Here is a 24,686-nt window from a genome sequence, read left to right on the forward strand (position 1 = left end):
GCCTCTTAAACTCTGGCACTTATAGGATCCTGGCGGCCTGCCTGATCGGGCGAAATAGGTCATTGGTAGAAACACCTGTGCCTCTCGCCAGTCCGCGGGTTCCTAAAATGCTGCAGAAACTAATTTGAGGAGTGGTCTGCGTAATTTTGAGGAGAGCAAGGGGAAAGACGCACACGGCGCCACTTCACCACGGGAGACCAGGCCGGTCAGGCAGGCTGTCGACGACGGGTATAACATCGTTTTGTATTTGACCAGTGTAGAGCATAAATCTGAATGCAGAGTTAATAAACCTAGTTATTTAAATGATACCTCTCGTCGTCTTCGTACCTGCGGATCTGGACTTGCCCTGCCGGAGCTCATCCCCCCTCATTGTCGTCTCCCTGGTGAGCTGATGCGTCAGAAGACTAACAGCTGCGTCACTTCTCTACAACATGACCTACTGCGGGATTCATTATCTGACTTTGTAAACTTCATCACGCAAGCCAGAAGACTATCTAAAGACTATAAACTCGAAATAACGGAGCATTTTAATGCCCCTCACATAGCATGGGATTACCAGCACACGACCAAGAAAGGAGCGCGAGTGCACAATTCGGCGCAACAGAATCACCTCTCCCTCTGGAATGATCCTAAAGTAATGGCTCGAATAGGCAATGGTGTGTCCAGGAATACAAATCCTGACCTCACCTTTACAACAGGAATATCCAAGGCCCAATGGTCCCAACTAGAATATCTCGGCAGCGATCACCACATCCTTCAGCTTGAAATCCGGCACCATAAGAAGCCGAGCAGAACCGGAACGGCAAGGCTGACGGACTGTAAGGCTTTCCGAGAACATGCCATAGACGAAAACGTCGAAAATATTGAAGAGTGGCTCCCCGAAGTGGTCAAGATGGCGTAGAAGCAAACTAATGTTATCCGACTCACAATGGACGCGCCGGCTGTAGACTCTCACCTCCTACTTCTTTGGGATGCCAGAAGAGGACTACTCAGACGGTGGAAAAAGATGAAACCTTACCGCAAACTGCAGAAACGGATCGCTCACATAACAAAGCAAGCAAAAGAATGCGCACATCAACTCAGCAGTCAGAACTGGCATAAGCTGTGCGACTAACTTCAAGGCGCACTCAGCACGAAGAAGACTTCGCATATACTAAGATGCCTCCTATCTACCACCAAAACCAAGACGGATCAAATACATGACCTCAATAAAGTCATTTACTCCCATCCAGGAACTGAGAAACAAATTTTGGAAGAAATCAAGCGTAAACTTGTCGGAGACTATTCCCAAAGGTCACTGAACCCCTACCGTACAAAGCGAACAAAACCTCGCCCTCGACAGCCCTTTGACTCTTCCTGACCTTCACTCCGTCCTTGCCAAATTGACCCGCAACACATCACCACGTAATTACAAGGTGACCAGCAAGATCCTACGAAACCTCCCAGACAAGGCACTAAATGCACTGCTCAACTATATGAATAACTGGTGGGAAAAAGGCGAGCCCCTGGCAGAATGGAAGCACGCCGAAGTCGTCATGATCCCAAAAGCCAACAAGCCACCACAAATCAGCCACCTACGACCCATTTTCCTTACTTCCTGGGCTGGAAAGCTTCTCGAACACATGATTCACGATCGCCTCAACACATACTTCGAAGACTCAGGACTCATGTCTGACACAATGTTTGGCTTCCGACAGCTCCTCTCAGCACAACATAGGGGTCTGTCCTTAAGGCATTGTATGCAAGCCCATTAAAAATCAGTTATGGAATTTATCGTTACAAGTGTTCGAAAATCTTCAAAATATTCTCCTTTTGCGACGATACATCGGCTACAGCGAGACTTCCAGCTCTCGAATGCGTTGCAGCAGTCCTCCCCCGGAAGAGTATTTAATGCAGTGGTGCATGCTACTTATATGCCGTCCACTGTCCCAAAATGCTCACCTTTCAAGGGTGTTTTGAGGCGTGGAAACATAAAAAAGTCGGGGGGAGCCATCTCCGGTTGTACAGGGGCCGGCGGATAGTTCGCACCTCGGCTTTAACCAGGTAGTCGGTGACGATGAAAGCGCTCTGGGCCCGCGCATTATCGTGGTGCAACTTCAAGTTGTTTGCGATGTCCGTCCAGATTCGTCGAACCCTGCGTTTCAGTCTTTTCAGGACTTCCACATAAAATTTGGAGTTCACAGCGGTTCCAAGTTCTACAAACTCGCGATGAACCAGTCCATGGATGTAAAAAAAAAAAACGATGAGCATGACCTTGATTTTTTATTTGCTCATCCTGGCTTTCTTTTGTGAGGGGATGAGTGCGTGTGCCACTCCGATGATTGCCTTTTCGCCTATGGGTCATATTCACATACCCAAGTCTCATCACCTGTAATGACGTTGCCGAAAAATTTTCGATCACGTTTGCACATGTCGAGGTTTTCTTGCCACGTCTCAACTGGCATGACTTTTGTTCGTCAGAGAGCACTTTTGGAAACACACACCTTCGCACACCTTCGGCATGCCCATACCGTTTGTAACGATTTCATGAACTTGAGATTTCGGAATGTTTAACACGTCGGCCAATAAACGAGCACTTAATCGTCGGTCTGAGTTCCAACACTTCCCTCACTGGCGGCGTCACATTGTCAGCCGTCGTGGTCATGGATGGCCGTCCGGCGTGGTCCTCATCGTTGACCTCTTCCCGACCTTCCGAAAAGGACTTGTGCCACCGAAACACTAGCCGATCTTCAGGGCGTGTTCTTTGTAAGCAGTCTTGAGCATAGTAACAGTTCCGGCAGAGGCCTTGCCAAGTTTCACGCAAAACTTCATCGCAAATGTTTGTTCTAACAAGCGCTGCATTTTCACTTGCACAAGAATAAAAAACAACTCTCATGGACCGGCCCTTCCTACACTGTCTGATACCCGAAGCACACTGAGCGACGGAGCGCTGCTTAGCTGGGCTCCCCCACTACCAATTTCAACCGGCTAGACCACGATCCGACGAACAGTCGCGTCACAATAAATTCACTGACATTACTTTCAGGACAGACTCTGTATACTCCTATAGCTCAAGGAAGACGTCTTGGACTATCTAGAACACCGCAAAAAGATTTTTATTTTAGCAATAGATGTAAAAGGAGCCTTCAATATTGTAAAGCATGACGCAATCCTCCAGAATCTCCTAGACGCAAACTGCGGAACCCGGGCCTACCAATGCCTACGCGACATTCCAGATATCTCACGGCTACGGTGGGTATCGGCGACATCCGAATCTACAAATTCAAGATGCCCAACAAAGGAACCCCACAAGGGTCAGTCATTTCACCTTTCTTGTTCATTCTCGCCATGATTAAGCTCGCGAAACAACTCGACGGTATCGAAGGTTTAAGCCATGCAATATACGCCGACGATCGACAAAGGCGTCCACAACCGGCAAACAGCAGACTACCCTCCAAGAGGCAATCGATCAGGTAGAACAGTACTTCTCAAGATGCGGTCTCCACTGCTCCCCCCCCCCCTCGTCCCGAAAAATCAGAGCTACTTATACTCAAGGCAAGGACCCGGGGAAGACCACCAGCCTACGTTGCCCCCCCCCCCCCCCCCCATGTCGAAACATTAGACTTAGTGGAATCGATACCCCATGGCTCCCTCTGCGCCCTTGGCCTCAGAATACATAAAGACGGTTCTGGCACAGGTACGCTTCCGAAGCTTCAGAAGCCCCTAACACAAGTAACTCATCTCCTTCGACGTATAACAAGCCAATTACTACCCAAACAAGGACTTAAATAATAAGAAACCATCCAATTGTACCAAGCGCTCCTTACAAGCCGGATCACATTTGACACCCCGTATCTGCTCTTCAAGAAAGCTGAAATTGGAAAACTCAACATCGTCATCAGAAAAGCAATCAAGAGCGCACTAGGACTTCCCAGTACGACGTCAACCACGACATTCCTCAAACTTGACCCCTATAACACCTGGACAGGAATGAGTGAAGCGCACAGAGCCGGCCAGCTGGAACGCCTTACAATGACTAAAACAGGCAGAGCAGTACTTCACAAACTCGCATACAGCGAAAACTTCATAGCAGACTCAGGCGCGAAAGCCCAATTTCCGCCCCTTCTTCGTGACTCTATCTCAGTCGCTCCAATACCTCGCAACATGCATGCAACACACCACAAACAAAGAAGATAAGCAAGAGTTGGAGCACTCAGCAAGAAATACTCAAACCCCAACACGAGATATACAGAAGCGGCTAAATGCTCAGATAGAAGAGCATACGCAGTTACCGTGATCAACAACCAAGGGAATGAGCTAGTCGCTGCCACAGTACCGGCCAGAAATCCAGAAACGGCGGAGGAAGTGTCCATCATACTTCGCATCGCCACATGCAAAGACATAGCAATCACCTTGAGAGACGCTCAAACGACATGTAGAAACCTATAAAAATGACGAATTTCTGCCGCAGCAGTGAAGATTCTGAAAGAGGTAACGAGAGGCCAAGAACTACTCGAAGCCTACGTCGCATGGACCCCAGGCCACGAACACTTGGTAGGAGACGAAGCAGCACATGCTGTCGCCAGAGAGCATACCAGCCGGGATTCCTTGCCGCATAGTCTCCGGAAAGCGATGAGAGTGGAGGACATTCCCGTCAACTACGCCTCAATATTGCAACATTACCTACTAGAAAGAAGCCAATATCCTCTACTACATCCAAAATTAAGTAAGGAAGAAGTCACCGCCTTCCACAGACTACAAACGAATACGTATGTCCATGGGATTATGCACCGGATGAACCCCACCAAATTCTCATACCTATGCCGCCATTGTGATGTACCAGACACCCTTCAACACATGGTGTTAGTGTTCCCACACCGCGAGAAAAAGTCAAGATGATGTTTCAGAAACGCTACAAGCCGTCAAAGATACGGGGGAGGCAATATTGAAGGCACAAAGCCTGGAAAATCAGCGAAGTCTTTTGGACCAGGCCCTGACTGCCACATTAGCCAACGGCTTTCTGGACGAAGAGAGCCGCCCGCCTAGGGCGAAGAAAGAACATTTTCTCGCTCTTTCTCACAATAAACGTTCGTTCCTCCTCCTGCTGCGTATATATTTAAATATATTGTGTCTGTGAATGGTGTTCACAGTGAAAATTAAAAAAAAGATGTTGAGGCGAAAAAATATTCGGCAGAGACACGTAACACTGCTTCCGTGTAGAAATGTGAAAACATTAGAGTAACTTTTGTGAAATGTTTTTTATGCGTTGCATATTGCAATCACTCAATTCAGCCCTTGGGCGCGGCCGGGCAGCGACCATTGAAGGTATGAGCCATTGTTCATTGCTGCGCGTCTCATATGTGGGTCTATTTTCTTTTAAGTTTGCTATGTTGGTTATTAAGTTGCTTCTATTTTTATGCGTTGCAAATTGCAATCACTCAGTTCAGCCCTTGGGCGCGACCGGGCAGCCACCATTGACCTTTAGCGCAACCATGTGACGTGACGTCAAGACAGCCGGAGGAAAAGCTGGGCCCCAACTCGTGCAATATGCAACGCATTCTTGGCTTAACCAAGCTCAGCCTGGCCATCTTTTTTCCGCGCATGCCCTGCCCGCGCAAGCTCTCACCTGCGTTCTAGCTGCGCCTCGGTAAGGCCAAATCAGAACGCGCCAAGTGCCTCAATGCGCTCGCTTGCCCGTAAGGCGTTCATAACTCGAAGGACCGCTCAGACGCTCAGCGGCGCCGCCTCCTCCCTATCTGCTGAGCCGTCACCTGTCCAATGACACAGGCACTAAGCGACAGCTTTCGACGTGACGTGCGCAATGACGCACAGTCAACCTTGCCTCCCCGTGGCATCGGGGAAGCATGCTCATCGAATCTAGGAGCCGTTGGCTCATGTCGCACCCTGGCGGCTCGGGTTCGACTCCCACCAAGACCGAAGTTTAGCAATTATTGTCAAGGCCATTGATTTAATTTGTTTGCACCAACCTCACTGAGGAAGTTGACGTCAATTTGACCTCGTTGGACGTGCTCTTACTCTCCGTGAGGTCGGCCATTTTTGGTGCGATGGCTTGATGCCGACGCCGACGACGCCGGAATTTAGCGAAATGGGGCATATAATGCTCCCGCGTTTAAATACGTATGAACCCGTATCTTCGATGGCTTGTGGCGTTTCTGAAGCATCATCTTGACTTTTTCTCGCGGTGTGGGAACACTAACACCATGTGTTGGAGGGTGCCTGGTACATCACAATGGCGGATAATATAACGGAGAGTGTGATAAGTGTAACGGAGAGTGTGCGCTAATAGAGCATTTTCTGTATCCACTTGTTCATGTCCACTTCATGCGGCGCCCTTAGTCGTGTAATTCTGAAAGTTGCCGAATTGGCAGGTCTGTTGACCAGGCTCCTCTCATTGCTTCTCGTTCTCTTTTTCTGAAGACGTCTTGAGCCATTTTACTTGAGCCATCGCTAGTGCTTCTGAAGCAATTGGCCTCGTATTGTCAGGATTTGTAGAAACAAAGCAAAAGTATGAATTAAAAGCCGTGCACATACGCGCTAACAATCACGCTGTGAGCTTTTAGCCAGAATAAAATTTAAAGTGAAAAGTCAGAGGCAAGTCAAAAGAAACCTGAAATGATGAAGGTAACAGAACTCTCGTAATGACACCTTAGGGGGCAGGGGGCAGGGTTCGGCATCGTAGGAAAGGTGGAGGAGCTCTGCCCTCACCCCCCCCCCCGGAAAACTTCGGTGGGGACTCAGGCCCCAGAGCCCCCTCCCCCCCCCCCCGTAGTCAGCGCCTATGATAGAAACTGAAGCTGAAGACCGTGTACTCATCCTGACCATCTGATATGCACATGAATATCTGGCATGGGAGTTGGACAGTGGTAGCTACGAAATCTCACGGAGTTATCGCCATTTTATGCCCGCTTGTTGAAGAAGGTGGCTATAGAAGACCACTTCCCTTGTCTTCATCGATAATACGATATTGTTCCTTAAGTGTAACGGAGAGTGTGCGTTAATTGAGCATTTTCTGTATCCACTTGTTCATGTCCACTTCATGCGGCGCTCTTTGTCGTGTAATTGTGAAAGTTGCCGAATAGGCAGGTCTGTTGACCAGGCTCCTCTCATTGCTTCTCGTTCTCTTTTTCTGAAGTCGTCTTGAGCCATCGTCCTTGATAAGAATTTTTATAGACATTGAGTTTTGGCTTCCACTCTAGTGCATGTATTGATTAGATGACGGTTCTTGCACTAGTCGAAGTGTAATTACCTTCTTACAATTCAAGCGTAATGTGTTCGGTGTCGAAGACCGCCGAACTCGGGACTGCTACAGACTCGATACCACAAGAATATAAAGTGCGCTCATTTTCTTCAAGGCAAACGTACGCGGGAACTCTTCATGGAAACACAACCAACATAGCTCTAGTTTTCTGTTTGACGCACGTTTATGAAAACATTTGTGAAATGAACTTGCCATTCTGAGTCTCAAGTGAAGGGCTTGGTGGTGCATGCGCTTTTTTACAGCGAACGTGTTTATGGCTAGGGTTCCGTGGATTTTTCGTGTCGGTCAATAAATCTGCGTGTTCAAAAAACTGAGCTCCCGAATTTGATACAAAATCTCTTCATTCTTTGTAAAAGCTTATCTCATCACTTCGATATGTATTTTCAGTACATTAGTTGTCAACAGGCCCCATATTCAAGATCAGTAGACTCTCAGGTAGATATTTTTTTATTGTTTACGAGGGTATGAGCCATTGCTTAAGGCGGTATGAGTCATTCATCGTCTTACATGACGTACATGCTTCTTATTGTGTAGGCACAGAAATACTTACACGTTTAACACCAGAGGCGACACTAGAATGTTTGCGCTTATTTATCCTCACGCTGACCACCAACCAGGACAATAGACGTGTTTCTACCTTTGTTCAAAATTCTGTGGCTCCTCTGTGTCGTGTGCTAAAGAGCTTCGCTAGTCATTCACCCTTACAGAGTGAAATGGCTCAGGATTTAATTTTCTGTTCTTAGTAATAAGAATATTTGTTGAAATACTGAATCAGTGAATTTCTAGCAGCTAGGTGTGATGGCTGTAATAAAGCCGACAATAACGTGCAGAAGGAATTTCATTGCTTCACTGAATGCATCTTGGCTTCATAGTTGCACCACAGCAGGCGTCCCAGATAGTGGTTTTAGGAAAGTTATAGGAATAAATGCAATGGGATTACATTGGTGGGAAGAGGAATGTCAGCGACCCGCCCAGAAGTACGAATAAGATGGTTTAACATAGCGGTCATCGTTTTTTTTCATAACCGTGAACAGCTTTAAGTTATGGTAGATATATTGAAAACGGTTTTTGTTTCATGCGTAGAAAGGAAAGCGGAATAAGAGCAGTGATATCCTTTAGCTATTAGTGACCACTGCCTAATTTAAAGGAAACTCGTTATCGCTGCCAAATAAAAATGAAAGGTTGACACTAACTAAGGTCCTTTAGTATTCGTGCTTACCTGCATGGGGAGACTTGCTTATAGAAATCCTTCACAGGTGTCCTCTGTAAGAGGAAGACGCCAAAATTTTCGATTAATTGATTAAAATCGTAACTCACATGGAGTATCATATGGTAAAGGCCCGTTGAATAATCTCCCCTCTTTCGCCGGCATAGCGCAGGCGCTGAAAGGAGTAATCTCCGTTCGCGGCAAGTTGCACGCAATCTTTCTGTTTATGTGCGCATGCATGCTTCTAGGCTCACTGCCTGGAACACCTGCTGTGTTCGACACGGCGAGCCTAGATGCATGCATGGACACTTCTGGTGCCCTCTACATAGTAGCAAACCGGTCTGTACACTCCTCTAGAGTGCACGTGGCTACATGGAGGCAATGACGTTATCAAGGGTAATGCAGTGGTTGCGAAAAATCGTTACCCTTGTCGCCGAAACACTTCTTCCTCGCTATTCCACAACGACTACCAGCAGACTCTAACAAGAAACCAAAAAGCGCAAAGTGGACATAAACTACGCTGGTATTGCCTCGTCCACTAAGCGCTTCATTGCCGCTGCTTTCTTCTCTCTTTTTTTTTTTTGGCAAGCCAGACTCGTAAAATCATGAACCAACTAACCCAGGAGGAGAAATAGACGGAAAGACAGGGAAGAATCAACTAATTCAGCTTCCGCTCATGTTAAAATTCTCTCACTAAGCACAAATAAATGGCTGCGTGGAGCACCTTATGGAGTCGCTCTTATTTCATTGCCGGCAACACTTCCTTCACATTTACAGCGGGTGGCGCATAAGCTCTGTAATCTACATCCGCTTTGAATATGCGCTTCCAGAAACATTCCGCGATTTAGCTCGGAGCCCCAGCACTTCTCGCAGGGCGGACTCCTCCCGGTGCAGGTACGACATGTGCTGTAATTGGGCGCGTGTTTTCAATCTGCCTCGTCAGCTCGTAACTCCTCGTATCTCTACCCTCTGCTACGCCCGTAAACTCAATCTATCCTTCCTCTCAGTCTAAAACAACCAGGCCCAATCAACAGGCGGCAGTCTTGTCTCGCGCTCTTCCACCTCTTCCACCGCCTTCGCTCGTACGCACGCACTTCTTTGCGTCGTTTACTAGCACTTGCAACATTTCTTTTAGTATCTCTAAAAGACCTTCAACACATATACGCACGTCATATCAAAGCGAACTGGATGTTTAGAAGTACGATTATTATAACAGAATAACTAATATTAATCATTAACAATAGAAGTATCATTATTACCAGCACCATGGCTGCGAACGAAGGTCTCTCGGTGCCACTAGTGTTCACCATGCGGAAATAAGGCACTTGCTACGAAAGTATTATGCAGACGCCACGCACACAAAGTGACATAGCGAGTCAAACACCATTGTTCGAATACATAGCATGGAAATTGAAACACAAAAGGGTTTATAAGGATCTTCTTTGAACAACCGCATAAATGTTTTCGTCGTGGTTTTCGCTCATACGTACGTTTGCGACGTAAGACTATCGCATCGAGAATGCTTAAATGCGCATTTGTTTGCCAAAGAAATACTACGCAGAGAGGAACGAAGGCCCTTTCGGTAACAATTTAGCGAAAACTTGCCCAATAAAACACAGCTATGGAAGGCGGAGTTTATGAAAGAGTTATCGGCTTCATCTTATGCTCAGAACGAAGTTTCATACCCTTGCACAAGGCCTGTGCTCTGAAAAAGAAACGTTATTATTTTGTAGCAACTATACAATGAAAATGTTTGTAACTAAAGCCGTCACTATCGCCTTACAAATTTTTTTATTTACACGAAAGATTACCAGCTACCTGCAGCTAGTTTTAAAGCTGTTTGCTTTCCCGAGGTGTTCCGTATTTACGTGAGCAAATTTTCCACTCCCCACTGTTTTATTTGAGGAATGATTTTTATGCGAAGCATATTAGTAGAGCTCAACCCAGCTCCTCAGGCGCGGCGGTGTCGCCTTCAATGACCTTGAGTACTCATGCCATACCACGTGACACCGTGACGTCACGACAGAGGAGAAACGGGGCTCCAACTCGCACCGTCGCTCGCGGCGTCGCGGCGGTATATAAGCAGCTGCGCTTGCCTGTGCTAGACACTCACGAGGTGAGATGCCTCCTGGAGACAGAGCTGCTCGCTGGAATGAGAAGCGAAGGTTGCGGCGTGCTACAGAGACTGATGAAGAGCGGGAAGAACGTCTGGCCAAGCAACGTGCTCAGTATGCGGCTCGGCGTCAAGTTACTTACCAAGTTTAGCCACCAACATGCTTCGCATCTGACTAGGCTTAACCAAGCTAATCCTCAGCCAATTTTTTTTAGCATGGACCTTACATCACGTGACCCGACGTCACCGCTTCGCTCGTAGTCATCGCTGACTGAGCGCGGGTGGGCCGCGAGCCACATTGGCAATAAAAGAATGAATAAAAATAAGCGGTATTGAAGCCTTTAATTTACTGGGCATCGCGTCTTTTAAAGAATATTTCCTAACTGGCAGCTGTGAGATTCACTTTTTCGGCACCAGAAAAGCTTGGAAAGACGTGAAATATTACTTATTCAAGAGCCAGCGCCAGTAAACCATACCAAAGCGAACAAACTATTTTGACTTCGTTTAATCTATACTTTATCCCTAACCACTATCGTGAGGTCGGTTTTAACTTAGCTAGACCGGCCGGTGTCAAAACTATAGGCGCCGCGCGCTTGCACAGAACTTAGAATGAAGTCGGACTGTGGCTTATTGTGCACTTCCTCGATTGCCACTATGAGTCATTATACTTTGAGTGCACGGAAAATGCAAGAAGGTGGAACAAATTCGAAGCACAAGATCCGTTAAACTAAGAGGCAGGTTCATGAGGACAGCTTCCATCTCCTCGTCTGCTAAGGAATTAGGATTTTTCTTAGCAATGACATACGTGTAGAATACGCGCCACAATAATTTGTTAACATGTGAATGGGTGAATAAGAATTTGTATTTGTGCTGCTTCTTGTCCATTGTTTTTCTTGTTTCTGTTGTCATTGCTTGACATACGCAGTGAACCCGTATTCTATAGCCTGTTACAAAGGTGGTCAGCAGCTTCGAAATTACCTCTTGTCTCCTAGCGCCAATTGTGCATAGTCTTTTCCTTGTTTATTCTTGCTGCCAACATCCTATGATCACTGTTCATAAGTCATAACTCTTTATCGCAGTACATAGATATTAGCCCGTGCTAACAAAAAGTGATGCCACAAAAGAACATGACAAGCTTTTATGAAGCATAAGTTCCTCGTTTAGGTCTGCTCCGGTAAAGCGAGAATAGATAAAAATTTGTAGTTGCTGCCACGGAATTCCGCATCTACCGGTCGATAAAATGTTATGAAGTTGGTAAGGTTGCTGAGTAGGCTGTAGTTGTGAATCCATGCTAAACGTGAACGCCGCAATAGCAGCAGTTTTCGTCACTCTGCTACTCCTAACAGGAAGCTTTAGCTGGGGTGCTCCCATCTAAATACATGTAAAAGAATAATTCGTTTTTCTCGGCAACCACTGCACTAATTTGACGTCGTTTATTGCATTTATAAGGAAAACTTAAGATCTGGTGACTGTTTGCTTAATTTTTTTTATTTATGCAGTAAATCTTTTATTAAAAATTGGCGAAATCACAAATTTTCAAAATGCGCAACTATGAAGTTTATAACTCTGTAATTATGCAATAAAATATGATATCACAACTATCTCGATTGCATTCAATAGTACATCAAAAGCGGACAAAAGGTAGACGTTGCACATGAATCTAAAAAATGTAGTAATATGGAAATAGAGCTTTTTTAAAACCCTTGTACACAACGTACCAAATTCACTTAAGATATAAATTAAAATATTGAATTGAATTTGTCCGATTTGAATGATTTAATGGATGCCGCTTCGATAACCGCGATGTCCGTTCTTGATGCACAGCTGCTAATTTGCAAACTTTGTGCTTCTATTTTTTGGAACATTGAAATTTTTGAATATTATTTTGACAAAATTGAGGGCCTAAATAGGAATTCCGCTTCCAGCAGACACTTGAATTTATCTTTCTCTCTCAAATTCAACAAACTTCATTAAGATCGGTCCAGGCGTTATCTGAGAAAAGCGTTTTTGCGTTTTACATGTATTTGAATAGGCCGCGTCGGAGTTTGGGCCCGAGCAACCGCTTCCTCCTAATCTGTTCCCGTTTAGCATGCCATGGAGGTTGGCGAGTACTTTAGCCGCATTATGGTTTTTAAAAGTAATTGTGTTTCACAGACAATTACAATGTACAATGAGTTGCCGCAAGCCGTTGCAGCTTCTGTTGCCGACTGTGGCGAGGAAGAAAACGAGTGGGCTGGCAATGTGTACCGTACGGCGGATATCCGGTGGTCTATGCCCGCCTTTGAAGGGCAGTGGAGATTGGGTCCTGCTGCTGAGTACCTGGTCGGTGGTTTGATTTCTGGCCATGGGGGCTGGAAACCGTGAGCTTAGAATTAGCTACACCGTAATGAACGCGAGACGGTCAATGTTAACATGGAAAGCTCCGCCGCAGCGTCGTTCACAGCGAGAATGCTGCTTGTGTTCTTAGATCCAGCATATCAATAAGCGGTGGTCTATTTACGGAATTTGGGAAACTTACGGAATCGTTGACAAGAGAAGGGACGCGCACTCGGGGTTGAGATGAAATGAGAGAGATTGCAGCAAACATAAAGGGTCAGCTGGCATAAGACAGGTGTAATTATAGATCAATCAATCAATCAATCATTTTATTTCCTTAATGAAGGAGGAGTACAGGACTAAAAGCTTGGACAGCTTGACGAGGTCCCGACCCCTTGTAAGTTGGCATAACAGCAAGATGACAGCCAGTCATACACAAGAAAAGAAAAAAAAAAGCATCACAATGTAACGGGTAATACAGAGTGAAACAAGACGGCAAGAAATAATCAACACTCATAAATAACAGTGGAAAACAAAATTAGGAGAATAAGAAGGCAATGTCTAGTCTTGCAAATAAATAAGTTGACAAAAACGTTTAATGCGAGAGTTTCAGTTTCTGGAGGGATCAAAATTTTGTCGGTCTAATAGGTTTAAAAGCGAAGGTAATGTATGAGATAAAGATTGCTCATCATAGGAGGTTCTTGGGGTAGGTACGAACCACATTTCTTTATGTCGGGTCTGTCGAATATTTGTATTTTCCCGAAGTTTTGTCAGATGAATTGTATCATCAATGCCGAATTTTACGAAACCTTTGTAGCACAACATCCACCTATAATTGTAAAAACAAAATACAGGAAGAATTTCATATTTAGAAAAAAGTGGTTTTGTGGAGTGCGTATAATGGACATCAGCTATGTAACGCACAACTCTTTTTTGTAGCAAATGTAGTTTGTGCAAGTTTGTTACACCAGTTGTACCCCACACCATGACGCAGTACTACATGACAGATACCACCAGAGCATTGTACAGCATAATTTTTACCTTGGTCGGGAGTAAGCGACGCAGACGAGCAATAACACCAATGGCAGATGAAAATTTAGATTGGAGATGATCAACATGCTCATTCCAGGTTAGGTGCTTTGTAAAACGCACCCCAAGGATATTAACGGAATCCACTATCTCTAACTGCTCACTGCCCAGACACAAATTCATATTAGTTGTCAACAACTTTCCTCTAGGCGCGTACAAGATAACTTTTGTTTTCTTAGGGTTGATTTTTAAGCAGTTTATCACGTACCACCGTTCTAAGTCAGACAGCGTCTTATTAGCCTTTATTTCTATATCCGTTTCCACGTGGCTGGGGCAGGCCTTCCTACTGCAGAGGACATAAAGAAGCCGAGGATGATGATGCTGTTGGCTATTGCGGACGAGAATATGTACATAGCAGAGGCGTTCTTCTTGAGTGAGGGGCGATGTTTCTCGAAAGAGTCTATAGGAAGCGTGTATATCGATAGATTTACGCTTCTAAGTAAGAATTAATGCCCTCGTGACAAGTGTGCGCGCATCGAAAATATTGCCCTCTACTTTCCCTAGTATTTAGCGTTATTCACACTGCGACTAAGACTTCGGCAAACTACGGTACTATGAAAAATAAATGTACGTATCTGATGCTTACTGTACGCTCCTTCCTCGACTTATCGGAAGGAGGCATAGATGACTTATTCTCAGCGCGACAAAATAAAAAGAAAGAAAGCGAAAACTACTTTCTCACTTCACCAACGCAAGTAAAAATAGAGCGACTCAATAAAACTGCCACATGTCGACAGAGGTGATGAAAGACAGTTTCGCTCGGGATGCACTGCACAACACGGAACAGGGCGTGCGGGAGAGCAATCAAAGGGACGCAATCCCCTGACTGAGATGGACGGCATCTCCCCACGTCTGCGTTCCTTCGCTACGTCTTCAGCAAAGCGACGATGTGCCATTTCATGTTTCAGCCTGCGCGCACGGGGCACGCCACGTGCGCAGAAAGCGGCGATTCTCGGTAAAGCCGCGCAGAAGGAGCCTCCAGGGGTGGCGGCTGCGCAGGCGCGTTTCCCTTCCACAGTGCGCCGTCATTTTCCGACATAAAACGCAATACCGGAGACTCGGAGGGAGCGACGTCGTCCTTGTCGCCATCTCTGTCACCGCATTGATCCGTCCGGAGTATGACTGTCATTTCGGCCCGCTCGGCAGGTTGGCGTGCCAGTCCATTTTGCGCCAATTCTGCGTTCGTCGCTATCGCGAAAGAGAACATTGCCACGTGCCTCGAATCCCTAATTCTCAGCTCTGCTACGACAATATCTTCATCCACACTTGATAATTAGGGCAAAGTGCACTAGGACGGCTCTATTTCTCACCTATCGGTACGTCTGAACGCTTCCATATTTGTTACTGTGAAGAACAAGAACAACAGGAAATGAAGAAACACTCCTTCATAAGAGAAAATAATTGTTGCAGGAAAATCAAAAGCAATTGCGGACTATTTCTTTTCTCAAACAAGGTAGGTTACCGCGAGAGCTGCGGCCATTCACTGCTCATAGCGACAGTCAACGCCTAGGAAAAAAAAAAAGGTTTCCAACCTTATAACATCAGAATTTGTATGAGCGCTTGGTCTCCAAGCTGCATGGTTTCACCTATTAGTCCTATCCGAGCAGTCCTTTCTTTTGAACGACGCCGGTGCAACTTTGAGCACCTCGCCGAATTTTTTGCCGTAAATGCAGCGATTGTTTATTACGGAAGAACGCAGGGTTGCAAAAAGGTCAATATTTTAATCACTCGAAGTGCACGCATGTAGGGTGTGTTAAGTATTAATAAAAAATATATAAATCATTGGAATTTGTCGTGTCCGACCATTGAAGCACAAGTGAAGGGAGCTTAAGCTCGCCCATGATGCCTGAAGCACAGTCATTTGACGGCGAGGCGAAAAAAAATACAGATTTCGCTGTAACGGAACGGCGGCGCAACCTGTCAATGCGCGGAATGTTTGGTCGGGCTTTTTCTTTCTTTTTTATGCCATAGCCAAGACAGATGGTGCCACCACGTTGAAGGATATCGCGAGCTGCCTGTGTTTAAGCACAAGCTTGGACTTAATCCCTCGATATGAAGAACCTGCCTAAAGACTACGTTCGAGATATCAAACAAACGTTTCTGCTAAGATGAGATAATCCATAGTAAAAATGTACAACACTATAGGCTACTTGAGAAGGGAATAAACGTCCTACAAAAGGTTACCCGTCCGGCCTGAAGCGGGTCACAAGTGTCAGGTGACGAAGTAATGTCCGCTGCATCTAGAAGCCTGCGGGAAACGTCAAAAAGCGTTTCTGCAGTGAAATAAAAATATATCGAAAATTTGGCTGAGATATATGAGCTAAGACCAGATTCTTTAGTCGTTTTGTCACGCACTTTTCATGTAATATCGCATAGACAATTCTGATGTTGCTCTAAACCTTTGCACTGCAATCGTGGGAGGAATCTAACATCGCCATTAAATTTGTCATTAAAATTAATGCCCAGGAATTCAGGAGATCTCCCTACGGTAATTTGTTGAGCTTTATGGCATTGCCCCAGCGCATCTCAGTGTGCAACATTTTAGGAAAACTATAGTTGAAAAAAATAAGCCGAGTATCTACAAACATGTAATACCAACGTCGAGAGGATACTTCCTTCTAATAACATACAAATTTGCGGCACCTATTTGGCAATAAGTGTTGCCTTATAGGACTACGGTTTTATTGCGATAGCCATTAAATAGGCAACTACATGCGCATATCTGCCGTCGGCGTCACCGTCGGCGTCGCCGTGATGTTTCGTACTTAGTACAAGGGCCATAACATCGTCGTGCGCGCATCTTGATGTATGTGCGACACAAAGCGTGAGCGGGTGAGCTAAAGATGGTGGCTCAGTTTCGCGCACGTAACGCAAGAAAGCTGGCAGGCAACGCGCCGTCTTCCGTCTCGCGCCGGCGGCAGGGGGAGGGAGGGGGGGAGTGGGTCGGCGGCGTTCTACTGCGGCGGTGGCTGCGAATGGCGCGGCCCTGCGGGCCCTGAACTGTCAAAGGTCCCACGCTTAATAGCACCCTAAACTGGAAGTTTAACCATGACGCCGATGTAAATGAGGCGTGGGTGACATTTCAAGCACAACTTGACCAAATTTATTCGTGACATTCCTTCATGTAGGCGTGAGGACAAGACTGCGTGCCATGGCTATAGGTCTTGGGCAGGCGCAAGCAGGCCACGTACGCGGGACAAATGCATACCACACGCTTAACATAACCAGAGAGCGCTCGCGCGGGAACTCTCCACGACCCATATCCGAATAGGGGAGCCGCAGCGGCGTAGCAACAATTTCGTTCGGAGGGGATCACGTTGCAGCTCGGCCTCCTCCTTATAGAATTTGTCGAGGGCTCAAATGTGTGAATAATAACTAAATTGTCATTGCCAAAAATGCTGCAAACAAGTTTTTGAACTCTACGCACGGTCAATACAAGTAAAATATCTATTCATTCATTAGGAAATTTACTCGTATTTCTGAAAAATCGCACCCGAAACAAATGAAAGCAATGCTTCCATGTTTTCTGTCTGCTAAATAAGTAAATAAAATATCACACGAACTTTAGAACTATATCAGATTGAAACCAGCTATACAGTGCATGTCTCTGAAATGAAAAACGTAAAGGCCATGAAATGAACAAGTTAAATACAAATACTTTAACAAAACATTTTCATTCAAGCCTTGTTTACATTTTAGTACATATGCAACGGCCAGGGAAAAGTCTCAATGACGCTGTCCTTTGTTGCAATTGATACCCCAGGAGCAAGTGTCACCAGTCGTGTATTGTGAATAATTGCACTGAAATTATAGTCGCAACACAGAGCACATATAAAAAGCCGGAGTTCTACAACATATACAACAAACGGCGTACTTTATTTAAAAGTACTCTTCATGAGCATTTAGACATTTATCCCCCTGACTAACGAGTCGCTTGATCAAGCACTTTGGGTTGCTGCTTGAAAAAATCTGTAACTGACTCTTTCACGTCATTGTCGGACACTAATTTGATTCCCTTGTGCTGTTTCATTCAAATGCCTAAAAATGTGGAAGTCGCAAGGCGACAAGTCTGGATTGAACCGCGGTTGTCGCAGCTTTTCCCACTTGAACTTCGCCAGCTTTGTATTAACATCAACAATGACGTAGGAACGGGAATTGTCGTGGAGCAAGATGACCCGATAGGTCAATTTTCCACGTCCTTTGTTCTTGATTCCAACACGAAGCCGACCCGGCGTTTCAAAATAACGGAAACGATTGATAGTGTCTGCACGTTTAGCAAATTTGATCACTAATGGCCCCTGACGATCGAAAAAAAAACACACCTTTCCGGCAGAAATTACTTCCTTTGCTTCCTTTGGGGGTGGTCATTTCAAATGTTTCCCCTGTAAGCTTGGTCGTCGTCTTTAAGGCTCGTAGTAGTGGCAATATGATTTGTTCCCGGTCACAATTGCAGACGAGAAGTCGACACCCCCATTGTGATAGTGGATTGGATTAGTCAAGGTAGCGCCGAACGTCACCGTCTTCTAGCGATGGTTCAAATTCTTTGGCATCCGTTGCGCACACAAGAGCTGATAACCGAGATGCTCATGAATTATGGTGTAAACTGTACCGTGTCTGATGTCCACACGCTCTTCCAATCATCGATGCTTATCCTCCTTTCTTCTCTAATCCGCTCATCAACCTTTGCTGTTGTGTTGGAAGTGATTGCATGGTGAGCTTAGCCCGGCTGTATCGTCCTTACAGCTTTCACGTCCCTTCTTTGAACAGTTTGCTCCAATGCTTTACGGTGGCCAATGAAATGCATTGTTCAACGAACTCGGCAGCCATACGGCGAGTAACTTATTTTGGGGCATATGGGAACTTCAGCTCATAAAAACCTCACGATACCACGCCGTTCAACTTTTGGAGTGCTCACTATGTCACGAAACCGCGTCCAACCCAGTGTATGAAAGAACTAAAGAACATTTATCCTCACACCTGCGTGTCACCTTTAAAAATTAGAGATGCATCTGTGCTGCGCGCATGCTGCGCACATAATCAACCGAACCATTATTGCGCGGGAGGGGTTCGCTCACTTTCATTTGACTCACCCTCGTAGATTAGAAATGCGAGGTACAATGGAATGTACAAATGCGAAGATACAGCTTGGCAAAGAGCATAAAAGTGTCACTGGACACAATGTTCGCTGCACGTGTGCACAAAACCTCGCAACAAGATATTTAAGCGTACGTATCAGTCTCCAATAAATCTAGATATCTAGCAAAAAGTAACTGTATATAACGCGTCAAACAATGCAAATAAATATGTTGGGCAATCATAGATTCACAGATCCCAACCACCCCTCCCTACCTCCACTCCCCCTGATGTATCGCGCCCAAAGAAGGGCGGCGCGCTTGCTCCCCGCTTTTCTCCCTCACGCACGCAAGACTGAGACACCATGGTAGGCTCACCCATGCCACCAAACCCCAACCCCTACGCTTTCACTCACACATACAGCATGGGGCACGCGGTCATGACGTTATCGCCCTTGGACTTTATACGGAATATGAGGGCAACAGCGATGGCAGGAATGCGCCTTGGGTGTCCATATAATTGATATCGCAATAATGTAATAAGAGCACCTGGCAAGTGAAGGATCCCGTGGCCCATTACTTTCCGCAAGAGAAGAAGCAACAAAGTCGAACTTTCACCATGCCACAATTTGCTGCGCCGTAACAGTCTTTCTTTTTTCTTTTGTGGGGCGGGGGCAAGGAAATGAAAAAAACGCAAAGGAAAGCATGTTGGCCGCAATTGAATGCCTACATTGGGTACCTAATGTCGCTTCCAAAGGAATATCGAAGAAAACGTGAGAAGCTTGGTCCACGCAGAACCATACGCATACTGTTCGGCATCCTACACCGGCGAGTCAAAATTTTCCGGAGAAGTTGCGCTCAAGCGAACGCGTTGCAATCCGTCGAGTCCACTGAGTGATGGCGGCGAGCGACCATGCATTGTTTCTTTTTCTCGTCTACTAGCCAGAAAGCGCGCAAGAACACTGGGGGTTCTTGGTATGGGGCTCTGGTATGGGGCTCCTTGCGTTATGTGATCCAGGTGCATGAGCATTTCCGTGAACTCCAGCCCGATTTCGCAACGTTCGCGATGCAATGTCTTTTCGAACGTTAAAAGGACATTCTAGAAAAAATCCAGAACGATTTCCGGTGCCGGAGGTACGTTCTTTTGCTCGGCGGGGCATGGCCGCACGAAAAAAATTTTGAAGGGGGGCGCGGGGGGGGGCGGTACTGATGCCCGATAAGCCCTCGCCCGTGGCTACGCCCCTAGGGTGTCGGATATATCACGTGATCTGCGTGGAGCATGGGCAAGAGAGAACAAGGCTCGGCGCCTTTTCAACATCTTGCGGGGAATACGAAACTTTTCTTGGGAGAGTGATGAAGAGCGTGGTGTTTGGAAGACTCTCCACCATTGTTGGCGTTGGTTCTCAAGTGGACTGTCACGATGCTTGTTCAGTGCAGCACAGGGCATTAAATCTAATTGTCAGGGCTGCTCTGCATCGCCGTTTTCCCTTCTACAGACATTCTTGGCATACAATCTGCGCTACATGCGCAGAGATTCGCATGTAGTGTCTATTTATGCTACCGCATTAAAACAGTAGCCGTATGAGGCAACACTTATTGCCAACTAAGTGCCATAAATTTGCATGTTATTAGAAGGAAGAATCCTCTCGACTTTGCTTTGACAGAAATAAAGAGTAGTCAGTCTCCTGCTTTCGACCGCGTAAGCTCTTATGGGATCATTCCAATAGCCGTTTCGATTGGCGATGGTGTCCGCCGCCGGACTCCGGTGCCCGCAGCAGCTACCGCCGGGAATGAGCAGCGCAAATACCCAATGCGCGCCGAGATTGTACCCACGCATGCTGCGTGGGAGTCAACTGCTCTACCACTGAGCCACGCCAGCGCTTGCTTGCATGCAGCGCGTCCTAGCGCGTCCTAGAGGGCGAGGAGACAAGCGATGGCACATGTGCGGCGCGTAGCGGCGATGTGTGCCCATTTTGCGTCGTATCTGCATATCATTACACCAGCTAGAATGCCATGTAGCACACGCACAGGTAGCGGTGCAAGGTAGTATTGTATTTGCATATCATTACACCAGCTAGAACGCCATGTAGTACACACACAGGTAGCGGTGCAATGTAGTTTAGAACGCTTAGGGAAGGAGGAGAAGTTTAAGGAGATGTATAGAAGAATGCTAGAAAATGGATTATTCACCTGATTAAATCAAGCTGTCACAATCAATGTCACCGCTGCGTTTCAAAGGGAACGCCAATAAAGGATCATCATCGCATCGTGCCGCTTGCCTTGCGATATGAGAGGCGCACCGCGTGGCGTCTATTCGCCCGCCTTCTCATTGCAGTTGCATATTATTACACCAGAAGGCACCTCATGTAGCGGTTGCATATCAATCGGTACAAGTTATATCCGCGTCAGACGGGCGTTTGGAAGGCCTTCCGACCGATAGTCACTTGACTCAAAGGTTAGGTTCGAGCTGCTACATGTGCGGTTTCGAAGGCCGCCGAGTCAATAGTCTATCGAGTCAACGGAGCACCCTACAACTCTATCGAAATTTCGATGCCCTTTCAGGAACGGAAGCGGAAACAGCGCGAACATGCCCTGTCGTTCAGAGCGTGCTCGTACTCACGGTTAGAAAGAACAAATCAAACCAAAATGCTCTAAAAATACTATATATAGAATATCATAGCAGCCTTTTCATCTTGAGCCTCTGTCTCTCTGTCACCCATAGCGGCAGAGCGGCGTAATGCAGCCACTACGCACTTTGAAGTTTGACATCTAAGCACACACCAAAATAGCAGCCGCATCGAGCGCCGCAAACATTGCCACAGTTTCACTACTCAACAACTTAAAAACGAAACATATGTATGGCAATGTATAAACATTTTTAATGCATAAACAAACATAAAATAAATGATAGTGCTTTTAAGTGGTTTTAATGTTGTTAGACTTTTCATGACATGAAAAGGAAAATAAACATCCGCAGCGCCACACAATTTTGCCAAGAACGCCTGAACCACTCAACGGCCTTTCAAAGGTTCCGGTAGCAGCACGACAATTCCTTTGAGTCGGTAGAGTTGCGGCATTTCAAAGGCCGTCGACTGGAAGGCCATCCGGATGTGCACGTGTGACACAGGCATTAGATAGGGAAGTATTGAGGAAGAGAAAGGACGAATATGGAGATGTATAAATATTGATGCAATGAAAAACATGTCTGGCATACCTTATTTGTTCAAGCAGGCTAGGTGACTGTTCCTCACCATCCCGTTTATAAGGGAATGCCACTAAATGATGATGATCATCATCAATAGCACCATATCTGGCCATTTGACACGGGATGTGACATGCGCGCTGCGTAACGTCGATGCGTACAAACTTTCCATTGCAGTTCCGTTATATTCCACCAAGTGTCCCGACATATAGCAGCATAGAGCAATTGCATGATGCGAGTAGCTGGACCTGGTTAACTCAAGTAGGCTAGGTAGCTATTTGTGACCACCCTGTTTCGATGAGGATACCAATGAACCATCATTACCACCGTCATCAACAGCAACATACCGTGACACGGGTCAAGGGACGGGACATCTATGCCACGCAGTCTGCATACCTGTGTTTACTCTTTGGTACGCGGTGTGCCGCCTCCTCGCAAGGCACTAATCGCTACGCAAGAAGCGAATCGTAGAGCTACGCACGCGGCTACAACCAGGCAACATCGGGCTTAGCAGGCTATTGTGCAGATTAGCAGGAGAAGCCGAACCTTGCCGTGAGAACCAAACCTTGCCGTAAGAAGCCGAACCTTCTCGCGAAAACGACGCGAACAGTCTTCGCCGTGAATACCCTGTAATGATATGGTATGTTATAGTAAAACTTTATTGAAGTCCTGCAGATTGTGAGTCTTCACGAAGCGGCCCACTTCCACGAGGGAACTTGAAGGCCGTGCCTCTCGGCCGCATCGTGGGCCTGCTGGACAGCCCAGAGTTGGTCAGACAGAAGAGAGCTGCGGAGAACCGCCTCCCATCTGGCCCAGCTGTTAGCGATGATAGAGCGTGACCGAGCACACCGCCAGAGCACGTGGTCTAAATTTGCTATTTCTCCACAATCGCGGCAGATAGCATTGGTGTAAGTATCCGGATACATTTTATGTAAGAGCGACTGATTTGGATAGGTATTCGTTTGTAGTAGATGGAGCGTTAATGCTTGAGCTCTATTGAGGCGCGGATGAGGAACGAAATAGGTTCTACGGCTGAGATAGTAGTGTTTAGTAATCTCGTTGTAGGTGGAGGGCGTGTCCCTATTCTCTGGGGAGTCGGCTTCCGATTGGTCGAGGGTAGCGCGTCGAGCAATTTCACGCGCAGCCCCGTGAGCCGACTCGTTGAGGTTGGGAGGAGCACCCTTTATCTGACCCTGATGCACGGGAAACCAATAAATGAAGTGGTGCGCAATTGCCTTGCCCCCAGTAAGTCTGAGGGCCTGTTTGGAAACGGTACCTTTTTCAAATGCTCTCACTACAGATCATCTTGAATCACTATAGGTGATATCCCGTGAGCTATCCAGCAGGGCTAGTGCAATAGCCATTTGCTCAGCTATTTCCCAGTCCCTCGTCCAAACCGAGGCAGCGTTGGTGATTCCTTGCCGGCCATCAACAGTGACGATGGTGAACGCCCGACGTCCCTTACAAGAAGCGGCATCCACAAAGCTGACCTGTCGCTGATCACTGTGTATTTGTCTAAGAAGGTTTGCCGCCCTTGCCCTCCTTCTACCGCGATTATGATCAAGGTGGATGTTCCTAGGTATTGGGGCGGCCGTAATGTTCTCACGAATCAACGGAGGAACGTCAGAGAACTCCTCCGCTACTCTATCGGGGTGATATCCGAGTTACTGCAAGATGGACCTCCCTGCCTTCGTTGTTGTGAGGCGAGTTAGCTGTGCGCGCTCCTGGGCCTCTATAATCTCTTCCAGAGTATTATGAATGCCAAGCTGCATTAAGCTCTCTGTACAAGTGTATACGGGTAACCCGAGAACCCACTTGGTAATCTTCCTGAGCTGTGCGTTCAATTTATCCCGCTCTGCCCGTTTCCATCGATGCATGGCTGCCACGTATCTAAAGCGGCACAGGACGAAGGCATGCATTAGTCGAATGAGGTTATCCTCTTTCAGTCCATGATGCTCATTTGATACCCTCTGAACTAAACGAACAGCGCTTTCAGTTTTAGAAATTAGCTTGCGTATAGTCTTGCCATTAGCACCCGCTGACTCAACAATCATGCCCAAGACCTTGATTGAATCGCCTCTGGGTATACGGCAACCGTTTTTTGAATATAGGTTAATGTCTCTGTTTTCTAACGATGTCCACCCCTTGGGCCTCGGACCGCGTTTCTTGGGACTATACAGCAAGTTTTGACTTCAAGGGGGAGCATCTGAAACCAGTAGATTCGAGATAGGTTTCTATAGTGCCTATGGCCTCCTGTAAGGCTCCTTCAACCTGACCGTCATTGCCTCCTGCGCACCATATAGTTATATCGTCAGCATACATAGTGTGTTTGATGTCTTCAATCTCGAGAAGCTTTCTGCTTAGGTCTACCATGGCTATATTGAATAAACAAGGGAAAATGACTGACCCTTTGGGGAGCCCTTTTTGCC

At 46.5% G+C, this 24,686-nt stretch overlaps 1 protein-coding gene across 8 annotated transcripts in view; it reads right to left on the bottom strand.

Annotated features, from left to right (window-relative positions):
• LOC135908811 (uncharacterized) overlaps positions 1-24,686 on the bottom strand; it is a 683,451-nt gene that overhangs the window by 321,624 nt on the left and 337,141 nt on the right. For all 8 annotated transcript variants that reach the window (XM_065440642.2, XM_065440641.2, XM_065440640.2 and 5 more), the window contains one exon: positions 8,478-8,521. The gene's annotated coding sequence lies outside the window, so the exon portion shown is untranslated. The remainder of the gene's footprint in view (positions 1-8,477; positions 8,522-24,686) is intronic.

This window comes from Dermacentor albipictus, chromosome 1 (genome assembly GCF_038994185.2).
Source record: "Dermacentor albipictus isolate Rhodes 1998 colony chromosome 1, USDA_Dalb.pri_finalv2, whole genome shotgun sequence".
Classification (NCBI taxonomy): Eukaryota; Metazoa; Arthropoda; class Arachnida; order Ixodida; family Ixodidae; genus Dermacentor; species Dermacentor albipictus.